Source organism: Neopsephotus bourkii, unplaced genomic scaffold (assembly GCF_033783945.1).
Source record: "Neopsephotus bourkii isolate Nb327-2 ecotype Australia unplaced genomic scaffold, CSIRO-AGI_Nbou_v1 NB_1473, whole genome shotgun sequence".
Classification (NCBI taxonomy): domain Eukaryota; kingdom Metazoa; phylum Chordata; class Aves; order Psittaciformes; family Psittacidae; genus Neopsephotus; species Neopsephotus bourkii.
The window spans coordinates 369,628-387,283 of NW_026901949.1; the positions used below are offsets into that span (position 1 = coordinate 369,628).

Consider the following 17,656-nt stretch of genomic DNA (forward strand, 5'->3'; position numbering starts at 1 on the left):
CCACTATGAAGGATTTACTTATAAAATTTGTAGAGACCTGTGTGCAAAGTATGCACAGTTGGTTAGCAATTGTTGATATGCATATATGCTACTTAGCACCTGGTGTATAATTTAAGGGTAAGTCTTGGCTCTTCAGAATCAGCCTCCCACACTGGACTGTTGGATGAATGTTCACAAAGTCCTATGTGATATATAGCACTTTCATTTTGGACATTTGTGCTTTTTTGTACCTAAAGATAAAACTTGGAAAATTCACAGTCCGAGTAAGGACTTCAACAACTCCAAAGGTTTGCAGCTGTTCTAATATTGCATGTTTGTTAAATTTAACTGTATTTATGTAATTTGACCCATTGGTAGCTCCAGCTAAAAGTGGGCACTCATTTTGGAAGACACTCTAAACCCAGAGCCTAGGATGTAAAACAGACCTTCTGTTACAGAGGTTACAGGGGGAAAAGTGACTTGCCTGAGGTCACATTCAGTAGTGAATCCAAAATCTTGGTTTCTGCTTTACAGCTCCATATCCACTATGTCATAGACCTCTCACCCTTAAAAGGTTATTTCACTTATTTAATGTATGTGTACTCATAAAATCATTTAGGTTATAACTGTGTTACTAATCTACCTTTTTGTTTTCTGACTAGTTTACAGTCCTTGTCTAGCACCCGCTTTATAGGGTGATCTCCTTGCACACCCCTCCCTGAAACTGCAGTCACCTCCTACAGGCAGATCCCTTTATTTGGAGTTGTGGTGCTCTGCTCAGAGGCAAAGTCCATCTGTGAAAAATTCTTTGTGGGAAGAGGAATTCTTCAAACAGGAACATGTCCATATGTTATCTGTATTCTGGTTCATATGTTAGAACAGTGGAGAATATACAGCAGTTCTCATCACTGAAGATAGAGTCTGTCAAATCCAGTGTGTATATAAGGATACCAACACAGTAACTAAGACACACAGGAAAAGAGCAGGAAAAAAATTAATCAATAAATCCTTTGATACTAATTTGTCAAATGTGGTTTACTTTTAATGACTGACAGTAGTTGTCATTATAATGTGTAAGTATACCATGCGGCGCTGCATCTGTGAAAGACTAGCAGCCAACCATTGCCAAGATAATCCAGAGATGTCATTTAAACATTAAATGAGATTAAATATTGCTGAAGAAATGTAAAGTGAATTGGTCCCTGTGAGGGAAGCAATATGAGGATGTTTTATTAAGTTACACCCCATCCTAGGAAAAAGATTGGAAGTTGCATTCATAGTGTAGTTGCAAAGGAGGTTGCATCTGATGTTTTGGCCATGCAGGTATCTTGCATGTGTATTGCCAAGGCTTCTTTAATTCTTTAGTCACGGCAGTGTACGATACCGAGCTTACACTATAAACTGACCATGTCAGCACAGGCATTGACACAAACTGAAATTAAATTCTAGTAATTCAGCTTTATTCAATTCCTGAAAGCTGCTTTGTAGACATCACAGGCTAGCAGGTATTTTGTTTCAGTGCTGCATTAGAAGAAGTGACGCAAATCCACCATTTTCCTGTGTGTTACAAGGTGTTTGAGTTCAGGAATCACATACCAGCCTATAGCAGAAAATACTTTCTTCAAACCTTTCTCAGTTTGTAAAAAAAATAAAAATCATAGTTTTTCTAGTGTCAATTTTTTTTTCTTCCCAAATAAATTTTTAATGACAGCCTTAAGTCTTGCCTCTCCTGTGTATTTTGGGGCATGGATAACTAAATAAAAATAAAGCCCAGCAGAAAGCAATTTTAGTAATCTTATATTTAGCCTTAGTGAACAGTATTCCTCAGAAACCACAAACAAGGTATAGTCCATCGAAGAAAAGCTTTCAACAAAGTTAGGCTGTATACTGAAATAATCTTTGAACTAACACCTCTGAAGATGTGCAGAACAACCTTACAGGCAGCAGTCGACTGAGCCTTGTCCATGGGGTAATGCAGAGCCTGAGTTAACAGTACTGCAGATCATCTATTTTTCATATATTAGAACAACTGCACTTCCTCTAAATCTCATAGAACTAAAACTTCCCTGCAAAAGAGATCACTGTATGTGACACTTGACAGTTGCATATTTTAAAGTGTATGTATATAGAAACTTCTTTATCTACCTGTGCTTTCCGCACACATTCAGGCTCCTATGAGCACATTATTTGTGTGTTTGTGTTTGTGCGCATATACTGTAGATGCAGATGGATACAAAGTGAGATGTGTATGCATGATAAATATATATATATATTTGAAGGGGGAAAAGAATTTATAGGATATAATATATGGCCAATTTTGTCTGCTTGTATTTAGCACTTAAGGGCTTATATACTCAGTTTGCTCAAAAGAGTGAAGAAGTACTCCTTGCTTATGCCTCAAATCAGAAATGCATGAAGTGCAGCTGCAGAGATAATACATTCTCCCCAAAGGCTTTGGCTGAGCAAATTAGGTGTCAATGGGGTGCCTGCGCAGGCAGTACTCTCTCTAATTAGTCTCTTGAGCCTAGTTGGTGGCAGGTATAAGATGATCTAATCAATTGGTCTGTGTCTGATGGTACGTGTAAAAATCCTAGCAGGCAGAGCTGTCTCCCACAGGTCACTCACCTGCACAGCAGGAACGCTCATTTTCATTTTTCATCTTTTCCAGCACATGATGCTGACAGTTAGTTTTAAGAAAATTGAATCCAAAAAATATCTAGTTCATAGGGCATGTAGGTCAAAATAAAGTTGCATTATGGGTACTGGTGATCCAATTAATTAATATTTATAGCAAGGAGTTGCATGTAGATATTATCTGAATGCAAACAGTATTGATAATATTTGGTTGGCTTTCTAAAATGGCTTCTCTAACACAGATAGGAATAAAAGGTGTGGAAAAATCACCTGTTAATAGTACCCTTTTTTAGAGAGAGAATAAACCGTATGTGGTGTGTGCATGTGTGGTGGAGGGAGAAGCAGAATGAATATATTGGTGATGATCTTAAATACCCCCGTGTTTCAACTCAGAGAGAATACAGTATCTCCAGTTGTCAGCTCATATTTTCACTTTAAATCTGGCATTGTAGAATGAATACTCTTACAATAATGCTAAATCAGCTGCCACATAAATAGACCTGCACTGTGAGTGTGCTTTGCATGCTAAGGACTCTGCGGGAGCACAGCTCCGCCCTCTGTGATAATTTATGCAAAAATTAAAAGCACCTAGAGAAGGATGCTGATGCTGCCAAAAGGAGCATGTATTGAATTGGTGAGCTGCATTTTTACAGGAAATTACATTCTTCTATTAATTAAAATAAAAATATTTGGGATTTAGTCATCCTCCTCTGCCTCATGTCTTGAGAGCATGATTAATGTTTAAATTACAAGCTTCAGTATCCCTTCCTAGCACCACTGTTACATCAAGAGCTACTGCATTCTGAAGTTGGTGTCTGCCATTTTTAAAGTGGGCTAACACCTTATTTTATCCCACTTGGGATCTGGGACAAACAGGATGTATGCAACAGATGATTTTTCTAGATAACAAACATACAATTGAGTTACTTGATTTAGGTCACTTGATATTTCAAGCACATCATTAACTACCAGGTTTAGTAGAGATGTCATGAAAACAAAAGTACCTGGACCTGTGTTTAAAAAGTACAAGCGCATTTTAAAAGCAGTCTGTTACATTTCAGATTTTGTTGTTGTTTTCTGTTTGTTTGGGTTATTTAAGGAGTTCTGAAAGAACCCTATTTAGCTTTTGGGAAATCACAACTTGTAAATATTCCATTTAACAATTTATGCTTTTATAAGCAAAGCTGTGACCAGAGGCCATAAACACAATCTGCCAAGTCACCAGGCAGGACTTGGCTTTGTATGATCAGGAAAATGTATTAGCAAGGATATTTCTAAATTATGTCTTAAAAAATGCAAACATGGAATACTAAGCCATCTGGGAATAGAATGGCAGCACTGTGTGGAGGGCCCTGCCTCAGGTTTTGGTTGTGTCAATAACTGACGTTTCAGTTCAAGAGCCTCACTGAAGAAACAGTGGTTTTTTAATAACAAGATTGGTTCACAGCAGTCTAAAATTTCATGTTTGCTTTATTGTGAATTTTCTGCTGTGGACAAAGAGACACCCTGCTCTTCCTCCAGTCAAGGGATGCTATTTGATGTGAGTCTCCTCTGAAACAAAAGCAAAGAGAAGAAGGTCTGCTGTACCACAGCACAGTGATTACCGCACTCCTCTGAGAACTGGCATATTGGTATTCAGTTTCTTCCTGTGTCTCAGGATAGTTAGACCACTGTTCCCCATTGCTCCATGAGGGCACTCTGAGGCCAAAGGAGGGGATTTCACCTGTTGACTCCACTTTGAATCAACAAACATTCAGTGAATTACGGATTCAGATGTGAACCTTATGTATTGTCACTGGGAAACTGTAGCACAGCCCTGGGAGAAGTGTGATGCTCACCACCCTTAGAAAGTGTCCTGAGGTCTGCTGATAGAAAGGAAAAGTTCTGTGTAATGTAATTGCAGTTTTTCTCAAATCGGAGCGATCTGGTATCTCCTGCAAAACCCCCATCCAGAGGCTTTTCTATAAGAAGTTATTTCGTTATCCATCTTAGACTTCCCTGCTGCGGCTCTTAAAAAGGTCATTCCTAAAAAAGTGCTTTTGAATGAAGGGAAATGTGGAATTTGGGGAATATTGTCAACAGTATTTCACCACTGAGCAGTTGTGAACCTCTGTGTGTTCAAAACATTGCTTTTCTTTTTAAGCTCTTGAAGGGTAAACTAATTGGACCTACTCTAATGTATTCATGGTTTGGGTTGAAAGAGACCTTAAAAGATCATATGGTTCCAACCCCCTGCCTTGGGCAGGAACACCTTCTACTTCACCAGGTTGCTCAATGACCCCTCCAGCGTGGCCTTGAACACTTCAGGGATGGGGCATGCACAGCTTCTCTGAGCAACTTGTTCCAGTGTCTCATCACCCTCATAGTGAAGAACTTCTTCCTAATACACCTTGAAACAAGGTTTACTGGGACTTCAGCCAGTCTCCCAGACTGTGAGGAAAGTGGGACTTTCATGTGGAATAGACAGTCAACACAAACCTCAGAGCAGTTAGGAAACAATCCAAGCAGGACTCAATAGATGGCAGACCAAGCTGCTGGAGGGCTCAAGATACTGACACACGTTAAGAACAGGCTTTTGTTTATCCATTTCAGGTATTCTGGTGCTTAAGGGGCAGAAGAAGAGCTCTCAAGAACCATGACAGGAACCGTGAAAATGATGAAAGTTAGATTTTGTGTTGAGATTAGACTATTTTAATGAAAGCCACAATTAAAATGTTACACTTGAAACTGCAGTGCAGAAGTCATGCCTTGTTTTTCTCCTGCTTTTGAAATGAGGGCTAGACTAGATTCACTGGCACCTGCATCCAGGTTGATTTATATAGTTTTAGGATATGCTAATACAAGCCAGTTCCATGCACAATTAATATTTCAGCATTCTTAAGTGCTAAAATTCCTCCATATTTGACTGTTTCCCTGCAACTTCATTTAAAAAATGTAGCAGGTCTGTAGTTACAATCCTTGGTCTTGAAAAACTTTGTAAACCAGATGGATTTTGAACTTCAGAAAAGTACAGAATTCTCAGCCAGTCTCACTTTATTGCTTGGCATAGAATCCTACTTGGTATTAAGAGTTACATATGATAATTGTATAATCTTTCCAATGGCTCCAGTCCATCCAGCCTTCATTTAGCCTTCACCTGGCTCTTGCAGTTGTTGAATGCTTTGTTTTAAAGTAACACTTCCCACACTCTCAGCCTGCCTTCTGTTTTGTGTAAATCTCGTCACAGTACCTCCTTGCAAGTCCAGTTGCTGCTTTGAGTCTATACATACAGGAATCAGCAGTAAAGTGAAATACAGTGTAAGGGAACCTATTGATATAGTGGTTATTTTTAGCATATGAAAGAGAGGCTTTAGTTATCTGCCTAGTAATAGAAAAACACCAAAATAAAGGTGATGTTTAAACTCAGCACACCAAGGAGCCCCATAACCTGGCTGAGTCTGCAGTAATGTTTGCCATGTACCCCAAGGTACCTCAAATAACTTTTGGGAAGCAAACCTGAGGAAACCATGAGGAAACATGAACTAGTTGCAAGCATTGCTGTGAAGGTGATCATGAGGGACTCCATGACAATGGGGACAAAAAGACTTACAAATTCCTGAAGCTGTGCCAACATGTAGCAGCCTTCCTTTGCATTCATGTGGTGTTACCACCTTGAGAAGAGCCAGTTGTCTGTTTATGACTGCCTATAATTTCCGTGGAGAATGTGAGTGCTGATGGCACCTCCAAAGATTAGCACTTGGAACAGAGATACATGAATATGGATTAATATATCTTCTCACTTAGGCAATCACCCTGAAAACACTGGTGGTTTAAGTTTTCTTGAGGTACCAGCTTTAAAGTGCTCTAGAAGTCTGTCCTTTGCTCTGAGTTGGTGTCTTCACAACCAGGTTTGGACTAACTTATGTTTTACCAAGTAAAAAATTATTAAGGAATGTATTTTGTGAGGCTTATTATAATTTATATTGTTTCCTTACAGGATTAAATTTACCAGTTTGGAGGAGGGAAACAAAAACCTAATGAGGAGGCCGACACCAGGAAGGAACCATGGCCTGTTTCCTTTCTTTCTCTATGGTGGATTTCATTCAAAAGAAAATTGGAAGCTGGCAAGACCCTGTTTTTTTCCCTGCAATTTATTTAAAACCTTGCACGCATTTGGATACCTTGTGATTTCAAAGAACTATGTGAAGATTAAGCTTTTGCTTACTGATACATGGCATGTACTCTTTCAGTCTTTTGTGTTTGATTTTGTTTGATTTTCCACTGCAGCTCTGCATCTTTGTAAGGATTTTTATGCTTTCACCAGCAATGTCTTAAATACATTAAGACAACACATTTGGTGTTCACACTTCCTCAGTAATGACTGTACAAGAAAAGCCAGTGGTGGCATAAAGGACTGTTTTCTTTGGGAGTTGTGCGTATTTTGCAACCAATGGGAAGACTATTTCTGCCAGAGCAAGCCCAGCTTGTCTGATCAGCTGACAATTACAGCACTTTGCAACTGTTCCTGAAGTGTTGTTGGGTTATTTCTTTTTTCATTATCTGCTCAGACCATTCATATCCATTTTAAAAACATGGCAATAATTGCATGTTTACTGCAGTACTCTGAATTTGGTTACTCTGCTTAGGCTATGTAGCATGCCAGTTTTCAAAATAGGCCCGTGAGAAGGACAAAGCAAAAATGATGACATGTACGCAGCTGACAGATATACAATGAACTCTTGATGGTTTTATTCCCTTCAAGAATATTTCTTTCTTTTATGGGTCTTGGCTAACATCTCTGTGTTTTTCCTCACACTGTTTACCTTTTGGAATGTTTTCTTGAAAGCAGAGATGATGAAACTGTTCTGTTTAATTCAAGGCAGATACTAAGGTACAGAAAAACTTCTGTTGAATGAGCCATTAAATCTAGCTATTACTTTGCCACATGCAAAGCAAAATGGAGGATTTTCCTTTCCCAAACTGTTTGCTGTTCCACACCAAAGCACCGTTCAAGTTATTTTCTGTAGGTATTCTGAGCTGATTGGAAGGCAGTACCAGCTACTGTTGTTAATAGCTTTTCTGAATGAATCATTCAAATGCAAACTTTTCAAGAAATGTAAGTTGTGTGATTTTAGAAAAGGAAGCCCCTGCTACAGTTTGGCTGAGGAGAACATTGTGTTCAGGGGTGTGATAAAATTGCCCTGACCATGTACAATGCTTTGCATTCAGAGAGGGCAGGGTATGGTGCAAAACCCACTGTTGAATTATAGTCCTGCTTGGACAGAAACGCTTGCTAGGCAATATTATTCTACATATAAATTTGACATCCTTTGCTTGCTGGATGCATTGAATTACATTTTTAAGAAGTGTGGTAACACTTTGGTTAGCTTTCAGTGTTTGAAAGGAGGGGGAAAGGATTTGTGCTACTGCCATCTTATTAAACTCCAGCAGTGTTTAATAAGAAAAAAACACCCAATAAGGCAAATCCTTGAATGCACAAGTAGCTTCCAAAGGCCTCTTAATGAACTAGGATACAAGGCTACACTTTCAAAGAGCTGAACCATGGAAATATGCTCAATACTTGCACAGCCATTGAAAAGACAGTTTTCCCCAATGACATCTCTGTTTCAGGATCTGGTAAAAGCCATCTGAAAGCGACTTTCAGTCATAATCCTGTTTAGAACTTCCTACAGTTCTTCCCCTGTGTTTATGAGGGGGAAAAAGTGATCACTGAACTCTTGAATTTATCACACACTGAAACTGCCTTAGACGTGGTTTGTTTGGGTTTCATGTTTCTTTTTTTTTGTAAGAGAAAAGTCTTTTATACATTATCTTTGCTACTTAAATCGTGTGCAGTTTGATGATTAAAATTAGCTATTTTTAGAAAAAAAAACTTGCAAAAACCTGAAGAATTTTTGAAAATGTAACAAAGATTACAATTAAGAATATAAGGGTAGTTTCATAGATGCTTCTACTTTGCAGCTTAAATTGTGAGGCGAAGAACTGCGCTGCTCAACTAAACATCTGAAGGTTTAATATAGAGGGTAATTCCCCAACTGCTCCCACGAGGCTAGCACATTAATATCCATCGTGACTTAGGTACAGTGTTTGCTTAAGGTATGTATGTGTGTATGTATGTGTGTGTACACACACATGCACATGAGATATCTTCTCTGCCCCATTCCCACTTCTAAGCAACCACAGAAATAGTTGGTCCAAAAACTCTTCAAACTCAGTTGCTTAAAAAAAGTGCATAAATATGTACGTTCCTAAATAGTAACTTGATTTTCAGCAGTAGTGAGGTTATCTCAGCTATCATTCAGTTAAGGAGTGACCAGGATCTCTTTCTTACGCACCTTGCTCACAGGCGTCCTGACTGCCTGCGGTGTGCTTGTGGGTTTGCTGCTCTCCCGTGGAGGCTCTGGGCCCTGGGGATGTTCTCCTGGCTCCAAGGGGACCCAGGTTCAGCAAGCTGGTGCCATTCACGTGAGCACTGCAAATTGTTCTGGAACGTCAACTCTGCTGGGAAATGTCAAGGTTTTATGAGAAAGTAGAAGGCCCTTTGTCCAGGGAACTGATAGTACAGCCTCATTTCCCTCTTCTTCCTATCAGCAGAGCCCTTACCTGCATGGTTAGCCCGACTGACACCCATCAGTTAGGACCCCCTGACAGGTAGCCCACCATCTCCAGCTCTTGCACAAGTGGAGTTTTCACCATAGCTCTTCTCAGTGTTGCAGAATGGACTGCAAGTATCAGTAGTGTTACTGTCTTTTTCTCTCATCCTTCCGAAATCAGGGGAGAGCAGCCACAGGGCTGCAGGTGTAGTAGGAGATGAAAGTGGGAAGGCATGTTCAAGCACTGCATAAACCCTAATACTAAGTGAATGGGGAAGGGAAGATGGTGATAGAGATGTTCTGCATGACACAGAGATTCCTTGCAAGTTCATATTCACAGAAATTGGCTTGACAAGTTAACCAGCTGGAGATGGCTTAGTCCTCTCTCCCCCTCGGTTCAGACCAGCTTTAATCCACCCCCAGCAGGCACCACACCAGTCAGGACACTCCGGTAATGCCGACATGTTACTGTATGGTATCCTGGATAGGTTGGGTCCTTCTCACTACTGTTTTCAATCAGAACCATTGTTTAGGGTAAGTCGTCAGTACATGCCAAGCTGAAGATTCAGTCTATAGCAGACAGAGGCACAGGGGCATTCACTTTCTCTTTGGTGCACAGGGGTTCTGCATTTCAGACTGCTGATTATAGAAGATAGGACAAAAATTCCCTGTGGGCCAATAAGTGATTATGGGCCTTGTGTGCTCTGGTCAGTGCACACAACCAAATGTGTAGTCAATGCTCTGATATGCTCATATGCAAAATATTCATATGAATATTATTGGGTTTGTAATCTTTGTTATATAAAACATTTAGGCTGTACAGACTGGGGAGCAAAATGCAGACACCCCATATAAACAGTTATGTTGCATTACTGAGCATAACATTACTCTCCCCTACCAGCATTTAGGTGGAGTGACTGTACGCTACTGCCTTGCATTTTTTTCACATAAGCAAAAAATCTAAAAGTAAAGGATGCACTAATAATTCCCATCCCCCAAAATGCATTTCAATGGTGCTGCATACAAAATCCCTGCTTGCCAGCTTTCACATGGATTTTTGTATGGTGCACTAAGAGGTATTCTTTTTTAACAAATAAAAAGGGGAGAGCTGGTACGTGAAAACAATGTTAATGTAATGAAACACATATATATATATATACTTCAGAAGAACAGCATAGTAAGCAGTACAGTAAAATAAGTGTCGCATTATTTGTTACACCTTGTAATTTGTCTGTATTATGAAAGATGTAATGGTTCGTCAGCTGTAACTGTTGTTTTCTTGTAACATCATATTGAATAAAGTGTAGCAGAATCTCTTTTCTCCTTCATATATGTGATCTACACCTAACCCAGGGAATAAAGCCCTTCTGTTACTTTTTGTTCTCCAAAAAATGAACACAGTAAATGGTTGTAAATAACAGATTTTTAAGGAAAGAAAAGTACTTAGAAGCAGGCAGGCACTAGACAGTAATGAGTTGAAAAGGTTAGGCACTGATTCAATCAAACACATGAGCTTAATCAGAACTACAAGGCAGTGCTGACTACATAGGGCAAGGTTGTTCGCATTTCTGTCTGTAATAGTTAGAAAGTTAATTATTTGGTGTCTCTTTCCATTTTGTTGTGTGTGGCAAGGGACCTATTTACACTACACTGGGATTTAATTGAAGTAGCAGAAGGGCCAGTTTCCTAGGGAAATAAAAGATCTGATTTGAATCTATGATAATGTGGAGAATAAACTTAGGCTTATTGCAACTTCTCTTGAATTAAAAACCTGATAACTCTGCTAGAAAATCAGGCAAAACATATGATAGGCATTTTTCACAACTTTGATATGGGAGTGTGATTTACATCTGTCCATACTAGGTTATTTATCTCAATCTGTGAGTATGTAGTTTTATTCTTCACCTGCACATTTCTTTGCACATTACAGTATTAGACACACAAATGCTCACTCACACTGAATATAATCAACATGTACCTTCAGTATTTTCTCCTCCTTTCCATTGCTTCTAGCTTTTTTGGTACTGACGTCTTGCTAGAACCTATTTTTAGACAATGAAAGTTAGATCAATTGCACAATTGCACAGGCTTAGTTTGAATATTTGGCTGAAATATCAGAATATGCTGTTTCAGCAAATACAGGAGTTTATAGGGGTCTGATAGTTTTGACATCATTTTGGTCTGGGATAGGGGATGGCTGTAGAGCAAGTGCTTGTACTCTCTAGCCCGATGGGGAAGCCACTGTCCTAGAACATGGATAATGGAGGACTGAAATTCTAGTCTTGGCTCCAGCTGATCAGGAGTAAATGAATATAAAATAGTCTTCCTTTTACCTACGACAATATAGGCTTGACTGTGGGCCTTCAGTGTCACAGGTTTTATCTCGTAGAATAATTTTCCTGCCCAGTTCTGATGGCAAATCTCTTCAGGAGAAGAATCTTTACTTTTTATCTGGAAGGTTGCCACAAAACGACGTCAGCTGCACCCAGAGGGCACTGCACAAAAACAAACCAAGAAAACACATGCATGTTCATCTGTTTCTATTTTAGCGGAGGTTCTCACTGGCTAGGCCAAATTTATGAAGGTGGTGTCTTTTCGTAGTCTAGATGAATAATTTGCGCTTTCAGCTAAGTATCTGATTTGTTCAGTACTCCTGACTCACTACCTGTGTGGCAACTTTAACCTACAGATCTCTCAGATACAAATGAGAACCAAGAATTACTACCTAAAAAGGTTTGTATGTTTGAGCACTGTGTACCAGGAAGAGCATTCAGAGTGAGCTTTTAATTATGTAGTCTAATCCTTAAAGCCGTCTCCTGACCCCCTTGGCTGCACTCCTAGCCTGTTTAGCCCCAAGGTTTTCTTCTTAAACCAGCCTGGCTGCTACAGCAAAGCAAGAGATGCACATAAGTAGAATAGCAGCCACCCCTCCCCCGAGAAAAGAAAAACTGGAGGGAAAGTGTTGGAGCAACCTCGTGCCACTAGGTTAACACATACGGTTTCTCAATAATGCCTCTCCTTGTAAACCTCTGCGAAGTAAACCCTACAGCAGCAGAAGGGCTTGCTGCTACCAGTGGGGGGTGGTGTTATGGACATTAGATTTGAGAAGCTTATATAGCACATGGGTGAGGATAAAGGGATACAAATCAGAGAAAAAAACCCTGAAGAGATTAAAAAAAAAAAAAAAAATCCAGGGCCAAGTATTTACTGTTCATTCCCCTTGCGAGTGGTGTTCTATATTGTCTGCAGTGAGTCATGCTGAGAGCGAGCCAGGCACAATAATAGCTGAGAGCAGTCCTGCAGCCCCTTCGTTATTGCCTGTGCCAGCTGATACTGAGTTGAGTTGGGCAAAATACAGTGATTCCAAAAACATTCTTGGTTCTTTTTTTTTTTTTCTCTTTTATCCTATTTCCCAAAGGGCCCAGTAGTGATTGCTGGGGCTGTACTACCTAAACTAAAATCAAACATGTTTTGAAAATAACTTTCCAAGGACCGATACGGCAATTCACAGAAAAGATGTAACAGCTTTAAGTGCTATACAGCAAGATACTGCAGTGCTACATACCCTAGTAAAGGCTCAAAGCCTAAGGAGATTTATGGTATCACAGGAACATGTCAACCTCACCTTTCAACAGGAATTAGGACTACGCCATAGGTTTCAAAAGGGGAGGTGTTCATCTGACAATGCAGCTCATTACAATAGTTTGCCCCCAGCTTCCACCTGAGGAGCTCAGAGATATTCCTGCATTAATGAAATGAGCTGTACACACAGCCCTGGGACATACTGGATAGATGTAAAGATCCATATTTTGTAGAACAAAAAAAAAAAGAAACCCCAATACACCCCCAAAACCAAGGCACAAAGTCAGTTATTTGCAAAGCTTTGCTATGAGCACAAGTACCCAGATGAGTAGTTCACTTGGTGTTTGGTAAAAACTGAGCATTCAAGGTATTTCTTTAGAGCAGTTTATCACAACAACAACAAAGTGTAATTTCTGTGTTGAAAACGAGTCACATTTCACTGTATAGATAGATGGAAAGATATCAATGTATTACATGACAAAGTGCTGTGGTCCAGTAGGACTGCAAAGACTTGTTCATTGACCAGATGCCCAGCATTATGTCAGTGTGGAACAGGAAGAATTGCATGTCCACCATGTTGGCTTTGCTGGGAAATACTGTAAACATGAACTGCCACTTGGCTGCATCAAGAGACACGGATATAACTGTCAAACTCTTCAGAGACCATCTCAAATGTTTTATAATCCCCCCCTTTTTTTTTCCTCACAACACAGCAAAGCAGAAGGGATTTCCTGCTTGGAAGGTAGTGCCCTACAGAAATAGCCCTTTTCATATAGGTGGTTAACATTTTATAGATACTTCTCTCCCAGCATGCTGTTCTGGCCCATTACACATAATAAATGCAAACCACTACAGCCCTAACATGCCCTTTTCACATATATTGCTGGCTGCTACAAGTCATCATCTATCTGCTGAGAACTCAGAAAGCACCCCAGCACAGGGTATTTTGGAACACAAGTACTTCCTTGGTGGGGACGTGAACCACGGAAGAGCTGCACTTCTGGTCTCCCACACCCACTAGGTGCTCTCCAGAAATGCCTGTTTACATCTGGGCAGTGTCGGTGTTTTCACTGCTGGCTGTTTAGCTTGTGCTCATGCATGTTGAGTGACTAACCTGCAATAGCAGGAACCTGTAATTCTGGGAGCCGCTCCATTAGTGGTCAGAGGTACCCTGCTCTTCTGCCAGTCCAGAGACAGCAGCAAGTGAGCTCTGTTTGGACAAGTGAGGTTTGGCTGCTCCGTAGCTCCAGCTGCTGCTGGAGCATCAGGACTGAAGATGGAGGAAGCAGGAGAGAGGCACAGGACAGAGATATGTGTGCAGTCTGAGGGCAAGGCCATGAATCCGACAGTGGCTAGGAAATGGTCACAGGCAAGTTCCCTTGTTTTAGAAATACTCCGTGTTCACCCTACTGCTAGCTGGGCCTTTCGTTTACAACCCCAAGCAATCAGAAAGGGACAGTTAGATATCCTCCCAAACCCTTTCCCCAAGCAACCGTAATTCAGATTTAGAACAACTGATTGATCAAAGGAAAGAGGAGAGTCTCAGACAGTTTTGGATGGGCCCTTGCAAGTCCCTAAATATGAAGAAGTGTGCTATGTGCTCACCACCTGTAAAAACATGGAGCTTTGAACACCCAGTGTGTTTCTGCATCATTGGCCAGCAGGGTTTCCTATGCCAGGGTTGCCAAAGTAAACAATACCCAGTTTTGGGGAGAGGAGGCTTGTGGCAAACCCCTGTTTGGCAGCAGTGCCAGGTAGGATGGAGAAGACGCCACCTTAACCAGGGAAATAAGGGAACCAGGGCCTGGAAGTTACATGGGCTCTTACTGGAGCCCCGATGACAAACTGGAGCTGAAGCAGTTTTGTCCGCTGCCATCAGGACTTGGCTGCTCCTTATCATTGCTGTGTCAGTCACTGTCCATAACTCGAAACATCAGTGGCTCACACTGTGCTGCTCTCCCATTGCCTGACAGGACTGTGCTAGGTACACAGTAACTTTATGGCGAGAAACCCACAGTGCCCTTCAGAATACTGAGCCCAATGAGTTCCCACAGCTGTAACTCGGGCTTGCTGAGCTGCTTTGCACCAAAGTATTTTGACTGCAGGAATCTGGCTGGTAGGAGAACATGCCAGGAACGAACAAGGAGCACATTTACCTTCACTGGCCTTACTGAACGCCACTTCAGATGCCCCATTTTGCACAAACACGTGTTTTGCAGCAGCTCTGCTGGCGCAGGCCCAGAGGTGCGGGCACAGGAACCGTGCTTCTTGCCGCATGCAAAGGAGGGCCGAGGGGAAAGAAGGGAACTTAACCTGAAGCACCATTTACGGAAAGCCTGCGGTTCCCGCGGACAGCGTTACCGCCAACACCGAGTCCTGACAGAGCCCCGCCAGCTGTCCGGTCCCTCAGGTGAGCGGCGGGGCGGCACCGCCTCTGTTCGCCAGGGGGCGCCATGGGCCGGGGCGGCCCGCGCAGGGCTCGGGACCCGCAGCCGGGGAGGGGGAGCTTGGCGCCAACGTGAGGGAAAAATAACACGGGAGTATCGGCGGCGGAGCGGGAGGAGAGGTTTAAACCCAGAGAGAGGCAGGGTGTGCCCTGCCGCTGGGTTTGGCACGGTGGAGCCGCGCTGTTGCTGTGAAACCAGGCGGGTTTGGAAGGTTCGAGCCTTGCGCTGAGTGTTTTCGAGCGACTTGAGAAATAGCACGGTGAATAGAGGGGGTTTTTAGCCGTGGCTAAAGATCCGGCCTGGCATGGGACGGCACAGCACTGCCGGTTAGACGGGTGCTGGGTGCGGTTCACTGAGAGGAGCTAGGCCGTTTTCTCCACTCGGGAGGTCCTCTTCCCCAGAGCTCATCCTTCTGGCATCTGGACCGGGAGCGCAGCCTGGCTGCCAACACCCGCCACTGAGAGCTGCATCCCACCACTCCTGAGGGCTACGGGGCACCCTAACCCAGCCTGTCCTCCACATCCATCCATACATCCAGGCACTATCACCTGCCAGTGACAACTGCAATACCCTTTGAGGGCGCATTGCTATGACCCAGCTGTTCATGTGCAACACCTTGAGACCTGTTTATTGCCTTAGATACCTCAACTGCCCACAGAGGAATCCATGCAGCACCCAGTGCAGTAACAGGGGCTGGCACATGAATACCTGAAGCTGAAACTGAACTTCACGCCATCTGTAAAACACAGTGTCAAACTCACACTTGCCCCAGACCCTAATCTTTTATTAATTTCTTCCATACAGAGAAGAAGAAAATGCAACCAAGTTCTTTTAAAGATATCTCTGGAGCCTGTGCTGGAAAAATGGCCTTAGGTGCTTTTTTTTTTTTTTTTTTTTTTTTTGCTTTTTTCTTTTTAACTTGGACATTTACTGCAAAGAGAGAAAAGGTGCTGTTTAATCTCTCTTCTCATGTGATCCTCAGTTTCTACCTGGTTTGTTTCTCCCACATAGGATCTCCCTAGTAGTAGTCACCTAAACAAGTGATTAGCAAATGAAGGATCAGCCTTGCAATGCTCATAGCTGCAGGATGCGGTGCAGGGAGGAAAAACGAAGAAATCCACATTAGGTAAAATAACATGGCTCCCAGCACTACATTGTCCCAACAGAGGAATACACACACTTTTCCCTTTTGAGGTGTCATCAGCACTTCCCCAAATCATCCAGACCTCCCAACACCACCTTTCAATTAAAGTGCTTTTTTTAACTTGACTTGGGCCTATTTAATTAGAGCTGGTTGGAAGTTCTCCCCAGCAAAGCAAGGTTATTCAACAGCTTTGGAAATCACTGATTTATCAGGAGAAAAAGACTTATCTTTCAATTAACTTCCTTCACCTGTGGGTTGTCAGAGCTCTGGTTTCTCAGCTCAGTGATGGGTTTCCATCTGAATGACTGTGGGGCTGGAGACCTCAGGGATTCCTGTTTCTTCTCTATAGAGCTGAAAGTCAGTGCAGTCCTCCAGTGTGTGCAGCTATAGGGCAGTGCAGATGCCAAAATGACTATTTTTGTTTCAGATATTTATGCCATGAAACTGTGCAAACTGCTATCCCTAGATATTTCAGTATTTTATAGTTTTGACACAGTATCGCCATAAACACATTCATGGTTTTGCTTTTACTTGTGAATTAAGGGTTTCTAGAAAATGTTTCCTCATCAAAGAATGAATTACTGATCATCATTAGCAATGAAACCTACCAGAAGGAGATAACAAGCTTCTCTGGTTGGAGGTCGAAGGAGGTGATCCTGCCCCTCTACTCTGCTCTTGTGAGACTTCACTTGGAGTATTGTGTACAGTTCTGGTGTCCTCAACATAAGAAGGACATGGAACTGTTGGAACAAGTCCAGAGGAGGCCATGAGGGTGATCAGGGGACTGGAGCACCTCCCATATGAAGATAGGCTGAGAAAGTTGGAGCTGTTCAGCCTGGAGAAGGCTGCATGGAGACCTCATAGCAGCCTTCTAGTATCTGAAGGGGGCATATAGGGATGCTGGGGAGGGACTCTTCATTAGGGACTGTAGTGACAGGACAAGGGGTAATGGGTTAAAACTTAAACAGAGGAAGTTTAGATTGAATATAAGGAGGAAATTCTTTCCTGTAAGGATGGTGAGGCACTGGAATAGGTTGCCCAGGGATGTTGTGAATGCTTCATCCCTGGCAGTGTTCAAGGCCAGGTTGGATGAAGCCTTGGGTGAATTAGTGTGAGGTGTCCCTGCCCATGGCAGGGGGGTTGGAACTAGATGATCTTCATGTCCTTTCCAACTCTAACTGTTCTATGATTCTATGACACTGCGTAAATTCAGACTTCAACTAAGATGTAGTCTTTCTAAATATTGTCTTCATAGACCATCTTACCACTTATGTAGG

At 42.0% G+C, this 17,656-nt stretch overlaps 1 protein-coding gene across 5 annotated transcripts in view; it reads left to right on the forward strand.

The window, feature by feature from the left end:
• Positions 1 to 7,116, forward strand: part of CDK14 (cyclin dependent kinase 14) — a 321,875-nt gene extending 314,759 nt beyond the window's left edge. For all 5 annotated transcript variants that reach the window (XM_061369041.1, XM_061369045.1, XM_061369046.1 and 2 more), the window contains one exon: positions 6,590 to 7,116. The gene's annotated coding sequence lies outside the window, so the exon portion shown is untranslated. The remainder of the gene's footprint in view (positions 1 to 6,589) is intronic.
• The last annotated feature ends 10,540 nt before the right edge of the window (positions 7,117 to 17,656 follow it).